The sequence below is a fragment of the Silene latifolia genome, chromosome 10 (genome assembly GCF_048544455.1).
Source record: "Silene latifolia isolate original U9 population chromosome 10, ASM4854445v1, whole genome shotgun sequence".
NCBI lineage: Eukaryota > Viridiplantae > Streptophyta > Magnoliopsida > Caryophyllales > Caryophyllaceae > Silene > Silene latifolia.
In genome coordinates this window covers 59,415,763-59,428,291 of record NC_133535.1, presented here as the reverse complement: position 1 = coordinate 59,428,291, position 12,529 = coordinate 59,415,763, and positions in this window count along the sequence as shown.

Here is a 12,529-nt window from a genome sequence, read left to right as displayed (position 1 = left end):
ATACGTATAGGCTTAGGGGCAACATATTTCGCATATCACTAGACAGGTTATTCTACTTCACATAGATCATAACATCAAAATGTCAAGGTGAGATAACCAAGAAACAATTCTTTAGAAATTTTAGCACAATTACATTTTCAAGGATAAGGAAATACATGTTACAACATCCAAAAATCATAAATAAATAATAACTAAATTATTCCTCGAGAGCTTATAGTTTTTAGAAAATACAGAGAGTTAGTAAACCATGAGGAAAAGAATCAAGTCAAAAACTTATAAGGTCAATTTATAATGCATTTTACAAATTATTTGGTCGAAACAGAAATTTTACAGCAACTTGTCAGAAACTTAGGTCAAATTGTAAAAATCACTATAAATTGTCAAAATATTTTCATACAACATGGGTCGTTAATTTAGAAACATATACGAGTCTTTTAAACAATGGAGCTAGAATTAGACCAAATCGACGAGTAGTTTTTAAATGGAAAATTTTACAAAAACATGGCGCAAAAACATCACTATACAGGAATATTTTGACAACTGTCCACTAAAATATTTACTCCTCCTAAATCGTATATTATTAGAATATGAGACTAGTGGCATACGAAAGCTAACTCACAAGGGTATCACACATAAATATCTCGTATAATAATTTTAAACAGGCAGTAAATGGCAGCCAAAACAATTATAGATAAAATCTTGTGAAATCAACCAAAAATCGCATTCTTCATAATTCCACACAACAATTAATACCTTACATTTTAATCATATTCACACCTTCTACATAAATGCCAACATACTTCCTCATATCAACATGCTTATAACAATGCTTAAAAGAAATCATATCACAACCCTCCTCCGTAAGACAAGGTTACGCCCCCGTAACCGCATTCATCAATGAAAACAACATGTAAACAAGGCAACAAGAACTTTCAAGACAAAACAAACAATATTCATTTTAAATAAACCCCACACTCTCAAGTATTCTCTCAGGGTTCCAGGTTCAAAACTGAGAGGGCCATGGTACGAATTAAGGACGTCTCCTTAACCGAACTAAAAGGGGCTCCTAACAGTTTTTACCCGGGGTTCATTTTGTTTAGACACAACCTAAGTTCATTATTATTCATTGGTTAGGCCTGAGGATCGTTTTGCTTTGATACCACTTTGTAACACCCCCTTTTATTTAGGAGCCTTTAGCTAGACATTCCCAAATAAATAGGAATGTTACCATCTCGGTTTTCCGAGGTAGTGTATAACAAAGTCTGACTTACCAAAGTACTTTAAATGAAAACTTTAATGATTACATGTTAATTACAACTTAATCCAACTTAAAACTTAATATAAAATAATTACAACTAGCAGCGGAAATAAATAAAGTGATATAATTGTTCTATGTGATCTAGACTTCAACTATGGTCCAAGTAGAGCTCTCATCCCAATGCTCCCGAGTCAGCTAATCTTTAGTACTTGTCAAATCTTTTCCCCATAAAACGGTTCACCACAGGTGTTCACGAATACACAGTCAACCGCGAGGTTTAGTAGGAATAAATACTAACAACACAAAACATACGATAACAATCCAATTTCCTTTTTACATTGCACAATCCCCTGACAACGTGCTCCTTCCCTTTTACTTAGCACACTTACCAAGTTATACTCGTCACACTAATCATCCCGCCAATCCCTGGCCGGGGCAGCCTCAACCCGAAGGTGAGTAAACACACACTACATTACCAAAAGGTAATGTCTGCCTCAACATATAGTTGAGTAATATCCACCAGATGGCCTGCGAGACCAACTGGGCCTCGCCTCGAGTAAACACGATAAATATCGTCTGCCAGAATAAATCTGTTCAACCACTCCACATTACTATAAGTAATGTCTGCGAGAATAAATCTGTTACTACTACAACAATGCTCCACCACAATTTAACCAACATGTACAATATACTTCTCCCTTCCAACAGTTACGATATTATTAACCACCATATGCAAAATAAATCTTCCTTCCAACAATTACGATTATATCAACCAACACAATTCACATACGATCAATTCACTTTAATATAAATCATCTAACAAACATTATCGAGTAAAAGATGAGTAGGATTTATCCCTACCTGACAAGCAATATCCAATTAAGCAGCTCAACCGATCCAATAATAAATAAAGCAGACGAACCCGATTATAAATTCTTCACAAATCGTCACCTAACATAAATATTATAATTTCCAATTATTAATTATTACCTTCCATTATTATTTAATAATTATAAATTATATTCATTATTCAAATTAATTAATTATTATTATTAAAGGTCTATGATATTAAAACCCGATTCAAATTCAATCCCGAGTCATCCAAGTAAAACCTGTCTTAAAGCAAATAAGTCAACCCAAGTAACCAAATACCCAAACACGTGAAACAACCCAAACTACCAAACCACGTGAAAACAAACCCACATACACACTTATTATACACGACAAAACAGCGTCCAACACCCATCCTTTAACCGCCTTCTCCGACACTGCCAACCACCAATGACACCACCATCGCCTGCCTCCTCTTGCCTGCACTACCACGAACCCCGACATCCTCCTACCACCAGCTAAACCGCCCCCTGCAACCCTCAATCACACGCCTTAAACAGTTCCCGAAAACCCGACACAAACAACAACTTCACACTTAACCACCCTCACGGCCACCAGTGGTTATCACCTGCCGACCAACCACTCTCCTCACACCGGCAACACATCCCCACACGACCACCAGAACTCTGCCCGAGCAACGCCACCACGACACCCTCACAACATCAACACTATCGACACAACATCAACTCCACCCTCTATCACCACCACCAGCCACCTATGGCCACCACCATCGTCGCCACTAACTCAAGAAGGTCCATGGGTTATCCCCTCACCCCCTCGATGCCACTACAAAGGCCACAATATTTAGTTTTAGACGGTTGCAAGAGAACAGAAATGAACCCCTGTTTTCGCGTTTTTCGACTACCCACCAGCACCAACCACCTTCTGCCGCCACACCAACACCACCACCATGGTCGACTAACTACCCCCGTCACAACCCCACCTTACCCAGGTCAAGTCTCGGCCATTTGAAGGTTCATTTACCCACTACAATCACCCACGACCTAACCCGCAACACCCCCTAACCAACCACCTTTAGCCACCCCAAAAACCACCCTATCAAAGTCCACGTCGGTCAAATAAGGTCAGGTCATAATCTCGGCAGTCCAAGGTTACTCTAGGTCCAAATCTCGAGTCCTATGGTGGTCTAGTAATCGAGTTATAATATGCTAAAGTGTATACATAAGATGGTCTGAAATATTACCTTGAGTCGATTAATTGGTTTTGTTAATTCCTTCTTCTTTCCGTCTCCTAAAGCTCCTCCTCTTTAATTTGTGATTAATTTCTCAGATTTAATAGGGTATTTATAGCGTAGGATTATAGAGAATACGAGGTTAATTAGGACACTATCATAACTTACCATATTCCAATTAGTATAGGAATTACCATTATTATAATTACCATTATATTATTATTATTACATATCTTACCATAAATAGGATTCCCTCATACAATATTTACTAATTTATAATTGCAATAAATTATTATTATTATTGATATAATTATTATTACTTTTATATATTATTATTTCCGTATTATTCTATAATTAATTCCCGATACAAATCCCGATTATATTCATACTAATTTAATAAATTTCGGCCCAATTAATCAATGGCACACGGTCCAACACTCGATTATCAACTAAGCCCAATTCACGACTTCGATTATTAACTTATTAATAAATTAATTAACGTCTTTCTTTATTATTAGAAATGCCATTAATTTAATTATTTAAATTACATAAATTATTCTCATAAATTATTATCAAAATACGGGGTATTACAGTCTTCCCCCCTTAAAATGAACTTCGTCCCGAAGTTCGCCCACAACTACCACAACTACCACAACAACATTTACAAACATCTACACAACTAAACCTCATTCCAACTTATGATCATTGCAACATAATCAATTTACTTAATTATTATCAAACCATATCGTACTTATCAAAAGATGCTTCAATAATTATTCAAAACATTTGTAGTATCACATTCCTTCCCCCTAAAAATAACTTCGTCCCTGAAGTTCGAGATATCAAACAACTACTTCTCTTTCCATGCTAACAAGATCATCAAAACCATAATGATAACAGCACAAGAACATCTAACATACATTGTAAAATGAGCCAACTATTATTTTCGACATATTATCGATTGATGATGTAATAAAAGTTACTAAACAGAAATTAAATAACTACAACCTTTAAATTAATTTAGATTTACTACTTGCGCGATTATTTCTTACTAACGAATTCTAACTAAAACATGGATGCAATTAATGTAATTATACGTATAGGCTTAGGGGCAACACATTCCGCATATCACTAGACAGGTTATTCTACTTCACATAGATCATAACATCAAAATGTCAAGGTGAGATAACCAAGAAACAATTTTTTAGAAATTTTAGCACAATTACATTTTTAAGTATAAGGAAATACATGTTACAACATCCAAAAATCATAAATAAATAATAACTTAATTATTTCTCGAGAGCTTATAGTTTTTACAAAATACAGAGAGTTAGTAAACCATGAGAAAAAGAATCAAGTCAAAAACTCATAAGGTCAATTTATTATGCATTTTACAAATTATTTGGTCGCAACAGAAATTTTACAGCAACTTGTCAGAAACTTAGGTCAAATTGTAAAAATCACTATAAATTTTCAAAATATTTTCATACAACATGTGTTATTAATTTAGAAACATATACAAGTGTTTTAAACAGTGGAGCTAGAATTAGACCAAATCGACGAGTAGTTTTTAAATGGCAAATTTTACAAAAACAGGGCGCGAAAACATCACTATACAGGAATATTCTGACCACTGTCCACTAAAATATTTATTCCTCCTAAACCGTATATTATTAGAATATGAGACTAGTGGCATATGAAAGCTAACTAATAAGGGTATCACACATAAACATATCGTATAATAATTTTAAACAGACAGTAAATGGCAGCCAAAACAATTATAGATATAATCTTGTGAAATCAACCAAAGATCGCATTCTGCACAATTCCACACAAAAATTAATACCTTACATGTTTAATCATATTCACGCCTTCTACATACATGCCAACATACTTCCTCATATCAACATGCTTATAACAATGCTTAAAAGAAATCATATCACATCCCTCCTCCGTAAGACAAGGTTACATCCCCGTAACCGCATTCATCAATGAAAACAACATGTAAACAAGGCAACAAGAACTTTCAAGACAAAACAAACAATATTCATTTTAAATAAACCCCACACTCTCAAGTATTCTCTCAGGGTTCCCGGTTCAAAACTGAGAGGGCCATGGTACGAATTAAGGACGTCTTTTCTTTAATACTTTGTTTTTCCAAATAGGTTGTCGAGACAATGTTTGGCCTATTAAAGTGAACTGGATTAACATAGTATTCGCCCCTAGTCACTTATATGAGGTGACGTCTCCAAGTGGCTAGAGTTTGAGTCGATTGATAGCAAGTTCAAGTGCCATAGAGTCATAAGGGGTGACTAGTCGATCACATGGGCAGACTATATGGAACACTCTGTCGAGCAGTGACCGCTTGTAGAGTTCTGGTAATTCGTATACAGCTTGGTCGTGGCAAGAGCTACTATAGTATTCTTTTGTGTCATTTCATTGACTACAGATTGTTCCCCCCAGTTGGCACAGTTTCTGAGTGACTTTGATTTATGCTCTGCGACATTCCTAAATGAGGTCTAATGGGCATCTTTTGGGTCATGATGAGCTGTGGCTATGTAAAGGGAATAGTGCGATAGGAATTGTCCACCCCTTATCAGGGTTATTTGAAATCTCAAGGCCACTCGAGTAGTAGTGAACTGGAAATGCGTGGCCAAGCTTAGAAGGTATCTATGGCAGATAATTTCGGTCAAACAATTACTCTCCAGATCGAGGAAACCACTCAAGATATGATCAAATGCAAGTACGACCTGCAAGACTCCTTGCATGGAGTGGGAGATTGTAATAGGACAAGAGAATTGGTGACACACACTTGTCTCGGACAAGTGGGAGATTGTTGGAGCATATGTCCTCAACAATAGTGCGATCACATTATTAAAACTCATGATAAGAATACGTAAAGGGATGATTCAATATATATATATATATAATCAACTTATCAACATTAATCGGTAATGATTGGCGGACTAGAGTTTGACATTACTGTCGTTTGACGGTGGTGATCAGTTGATCCCTTAAGGTCACACCTAAAGGACGATTCCCTCAATTGTAAAGTTAATCGATTGTATGACGATACAAATTGATTAAATCCTTAAATTGAACAAATTGATATATATATATATATAAGAGAGAATATTATATCTTATTGTAATTGATTAAATAAGATTCAATTTAGTATATAATATGTTATATTACTAAAATTGATTATTGTTTATGAAAGAATTAAGAAAAGAATGAATGGTTAATTATAATTACAAAATAATGTGAATTATATTAACATGACCCATTTTATACACATGTTATTATGAATTACTAGATAATTTATAATATGTAATTTAATTAATTATTATAATGATATTTAATTGTTAAATATGCATTAATATAATTAATTACATGATTACATGCTACATGTGACATGTGTGTGACAATTGACATTTTGACAAAAATAAAATGGATTTTCATTTTATAAAATGGACCGAAAATGGAAGGGTGTTAGAGTTAGTGGATGTTTATTTTATTTGTAGAATAAACACCATCATAATCTATATCCATAGCCTTGTTGGAATATGTGTCCTCCGACAATAATGCAATCACGACCGTTGATCATGATGATCACATGTTTAAATCTCATTATAAAGAGTACAATTGGGAAGTAATATTTTACTGTCAACTGATCAACATATATCGGTAATGATTGGCTGACTAGAGTTTGACATTACTGTCGTGTGACGGTGGTGATCAGTTGATTCCCTCGGTCATACCTATAGGGCAACACTCTTAATTGATCATTTAATTAATCGTATAATGTTACGAGTTAATTAAATTACTTGAAAATTGACGGACGATTTTGGAAGTAAAATTTACGTATCACATTGAAATATGATTAAATGAGATACGGTCTGAGTAATCGAATTGTATCATTACTCGGATGAAATTATTGTTTAAAGAAACAATTGAAATTGAATGAATTATTATAAATACAATCTGTTGTGATTTATAAATGGTAAAATATTTTGATACAAGTAATTATGAAATTACTAAGTCAATTTTTGTATGTGACGTATTTTTAATAATACGTTGATTTTTAATATGTTAAAAATACACAACAAATTTATGCTACATATGACATGTGACATTTTGACAATTGACAAAAATAATATGGATTCCATATTATACATATGGACCGAAAATTAGGTGAGGATTAAGCTAATTATATGTTGATTATATTAGTGGAGGGCATGATGATTACCCTAGTCACTAGCCATGCAACCCTATTGTTTATTGTGAAGAACAATTTATGCATGCATTGGCTCCCCTTTGCCCTCTCTCCCACCCGGTTTTCTAGAGGCCAAAAACAATTGGTTTTTCCTCTCCTTTTTACCATATACTCAATATTATTATTGATGCATTATTCATTCTTCCACTTATCCAAAAATTAGAATTCTAGAGAGAAAAATAACTCTCTTCTTCTTCTCTCACAAAACCGAAAATATTAAGTGTTTTGTAATATTTTTGGGTCATTTTTCTACAAGATTAATATTGTACTAGTTCTTATAATATTAATTTTAATTAAGAGTAAGCCTTGGGTATTAAGCTTTGGGAGAGATCCTACACTTGGATCTTAGTTCTTCCATTAAAGGAAAGCACAAGAACAAGAGAGAAAGGTGATCTCTCTTGTGCCCATAAATCGAAAATACAATGTAAGAATAATGTTTCTTCCTTATTTTGTTTTAATGTTTGCATGCATAAGGTCCATCTTTAATTTTATGACAAATTAAATTAAAACATTTATGAATATGTAAGTATATATATCTACTTTTCATTCAATCAGTATCAGAGCCATGGTTGTTTGCATGCAAATCGGTTAAAATGTTTTCCGAGTTATAAAGATTAACATATAAAACTTGTAAAATTTGTGTTATTATGATATATCACGAAATTAATTCATGCATGTTCAAATTTCTGGTCCTAAAATGTTTTAGGATATTTTGGTTATATTTACGGATTTTTATTGTTCATATTATACAATAATGGCATTTAAATGTGATTTTATGAGTAAAAATGTCATTTTCAGTCTAAAATTAGCTATACTTCAAATTTTCCAGTGATTTTTTGATATGTTGTCACATATATTATTTTGAGATAACCTGTAAAGTTTCATAATTTTTGGACTTGTTATGCTCGAAAAATGGATTTTTCATTATTAAATTCGGATTTAGGTGAAAAATAGGTTAATATGAGTTAAATTTCGAATCTGGTCATAGAAATTTAATATGTTGTCACATACAATTTTACAGTATGTGTGTAAAATAATGGGCTATAGTGAAGTCTTTTTGCATGATTTATGGATTTTTGAAGAAAAATAGCATAAATAGTGACATTATTAGTGAAAAATTAATAAAACATAATCTATGACTAAGGAAAAACGTTATATGTTGAATTTTATTATCTTTTTTAGATCTAAAATTGAAAAGTTGATGAATAAAATTTTTCTCATGTTTTTATGATTATTTTAGTTAAAACCGATAAACCGCAACATTGTTTTTCCGGAAAAATTTCGAAATTTTTGACCTAAGGTTTTGAACATTATGAGTGTCATGGTATTTTTCCAGAATGTTCATGAGTTTAAATTTCAAATTCTGAATTTATTTGAAATTTTGTGATTTATTTGAAGTTTATAGCTTATTTTTGTAGTTTTTAGTCCATTAATGAACAATTTTATAAATATGAGTTAATTATGGTCAAATTATTAGTGAAGACTAAATTTTGAGTCCTAAGAGGTTAGGGTAATTAACTTATGCATAAATATGAATTTATGTAATTTTTGTGATTATAAAATGTTGAAATCACGCAAATTCGTAAAAACCGAGTAATATACGATATTGGCTAATTAAAGGCGATTTAGCATAAAATTGGGCATGTTCATACATATTATAATGCTGCATTTTCTTTATGATTGTCATAATTTTAATTTATGTAATTTTTGAATTATGTAATTTTACTTAGTATGGCCTTAGATTTTAATTGGTATTTCCCGAAATGTATGGGAATATCGATTCGGTTGTAATTTTATTGTGATCTCGTATCACCGTTTTGTAATTTAATAGATTTAATTTATTTTAGTTACAAATGTATAATAGGAAATTATGTAATTTATTATGTAATTTTATTCATTCCGGAGTTCCAAAAGACGGATTTCTTCAAGAATGGCGATACATAAAGACGGTGTTACCTCGAGATACGTGTCACAACCGAAGTTCAAGGGACCAATGGAGTTGGTTTCCGAATATGTAATAGTTAAATAGTTTTTCTATTTTAGGAAAGGCCATACTAGTATTTATTTATTTTATGCTTGCATTTTATTTTATGTCACATGCATCGCTAAATCGCCATAACTAAAACATGCATCTTCTTTCATCGAGTTTATCGACCGTGTCAATTAAAATTATCGTAGTTCACCGCTTTAGTTCACTTAAAACGTGATAGATAATAAATTGACATGACCTCTCGCTAAAACAATTAACTGAGACATAGCCTTACCAAATAGTAGAAACCATGAAAACCTATTTCGTGAGGGAGTGCGCTCGGCCCCACCGGGGTACAAACCTTGTTACGTAGGGGAAGTGGGTGATAAATGTCTATCCACCGAATTCATGTTGATAAGGGATGTATCGGCCACACCGTGCCCAAGTTAATGTGGGTTTGGATCATGGACACATTTATTCGAAATTTGGATTGAACTCAACAAAAGTTTTTGATAAGGGATGTATCGGCCCCACCGTGCCCTTGTCGGATGTGTTTTGGGCTAAAGATAATTGTTAATGTAATATTATCGACCAAGAGTTCTAAAAGTAGAATCGATTAAACGTTAATCCACCAAGTTATATTGATAAAGGATGAATCGGCCCCACCGTGCCTAAGTCGATATGAATTTGGGTCTTGGAATCATTTATCTAGTTGGGTAGAGGTCACTAGAAAAATGCATAAAACTTGTTTAAATCATACATTTTTACGAGTATTATTATTAAAACGACATTTGTTTTACTCCTTATATTTTTGTTTTGTAGACCACTTCTTTTTCTCATAACAAATGGCAACACCAACTCCAAACGCCACACCTCTCGCTAGTTCATCTTGGCTCCGATCCTTTATGGATCGATGTAAACTTGAAAAGAATGGGTCAAATTTCTCCGATTGGGATGCCCAACTCAAATTGGCCGCCCAAGGTGACGACAAGCTTCGTTACCTTACCGAGGCCTCTCCACCCGAACCTACCACTAGGTCGACCGCCGCCACTAGGGAAGCATATGAGGCTTACCAAAAGGAGTCCGCCGCAATGAAAAATGTCTTGATATTTGCGATGGAGGCGGACCTCCAAAGGAGAGCCTTTAAAATGGGCAATGCTAATGAGATTTACTCCAAGCTTGTGACAATGTTTTCACAAACTCCGCGGATCGTCCAATATGAGGCGGCCGCGGCATTCTTTGATCTCGACTTCAAAGAGGGCCAAAAGGTTAGCCCTCATGTGCTCAAACTCATGGAGCTTGTCGAGACCTTGAAAATTCAAAAGGTTGAAATCCCCAAAGAACGCATTGTAGATAGGATTCTACACTCCTTGTCCAAAGTGAAAGCATATGTTCAATTCCGGGTGAATTTTCACATGCAAGACAAGGATGTGTCTCTTGAAGAATTGCACAAGTTACTTGTGCAAGCCGAAAGGGACATGGGGTTGAATGTGAACCCACCCAAGGATGTGCTTAACATAAGCACTAAGAGTAAGGGGAAGTTCAAGAAGAATGGGAGAAAGGGCAAGAAGCAAGCTCCCACATTCACCAAAGCTAAGACTTGTGAAGCTAGCACTTCAAAAATCAAGAAGGGTCCTCTTGATAAATGCCATTATTGTAATGGTATGGGACATTGGAAAAGAAATTGTTCCAAATACCTTGGTGATATTAAGGCTGGAAAGATTACTCCAGTAGGTAAATGACTATCCTTCTTTTATGTTTCCAATTCAACTATGGTATTATGATGCAAAGTTGTGATAATGTATCTCCCTTTTTATTGTAAATAGGGCCTCCACCAAGCAAAGACAAGGGAAAGGAAAAGCAAGCATAAGAAACCATCAAGAAGCTAGGGATAGCTTTCATGGAGCTTTGCTTTTCATTGTCTTATTTTAAATTATGTTTTTGATTTTAGAACCTTAAGTTTCCGTGTTCGACATGGAAAGGTATTTTGGATAATGGGTTGTATTTTGGATAATGGTGACTTGGTTTGCAACCCAAGTCACCCGTTTTATCATTTTATCCTTTTGTTCTAAAATTCATCTTTAAATGCTTGCTCTTAGAAACATAAGATTATTCACTTAAAGTGATATAATAGACAACTATAATGACGGGATTCATTATATGTCCACATGCTTAAGGCTTGTGTATGATCATTTATAAAGTGGTGTTGAGCCTATGAACTCTCTTAAAGGTATGTCAATCATCAAGTACACATACGAAATCAATAACTATTAGTCTATCTATGAGATAGTTATCCTTATACTTCAACATCATTATTTGTGTCTCATATGCTATCTTTGAATCTATAGTGTATTTATTCTAAAGATAGAGTGGGAGAAAAATGAGGACACAACACACAAGACAAGATAAAATTGTGTACTTGTGTAAATGAAGATCTACGCAAAAGAGAATGATTTGAATGAAGGTACATCTATTTACATAGTATACCGAATAGATGAGATCTATGGTCTCAAGTTAGTTCTATATGACTAAAGAGACCAAGTGAAGTAATCATAAGAGTATATTCTCAAGATAACTACACGAGGAGACCAAAAGAAAGTTTTGGAAGAAAAATGACTAATGTAAAGTCTTAACAAGTTTTTGACTAAGTTTATGAAAATTTTGACCAATAGTTTCAACCTTGAGATTTACTTAAGAGCCTAAATGAATCAAAGTCACATACTAGTTATGATCGAGTTGCAAAGATTGATATACCGATATCTTCAATGGCCAAGTTTTAACCACGCAAATGTCATTACTTAACCTCATTATGAAATGGTTAAACCTCCTTCGAAAAGGGTATTTCGAAGGACGTGTCCTAGATATTATTTATATTTAAATAATGACATCGCTACACATCATTATGATATGTGAGAGTTAGAGATTAAAATCTTTTCATAAGGT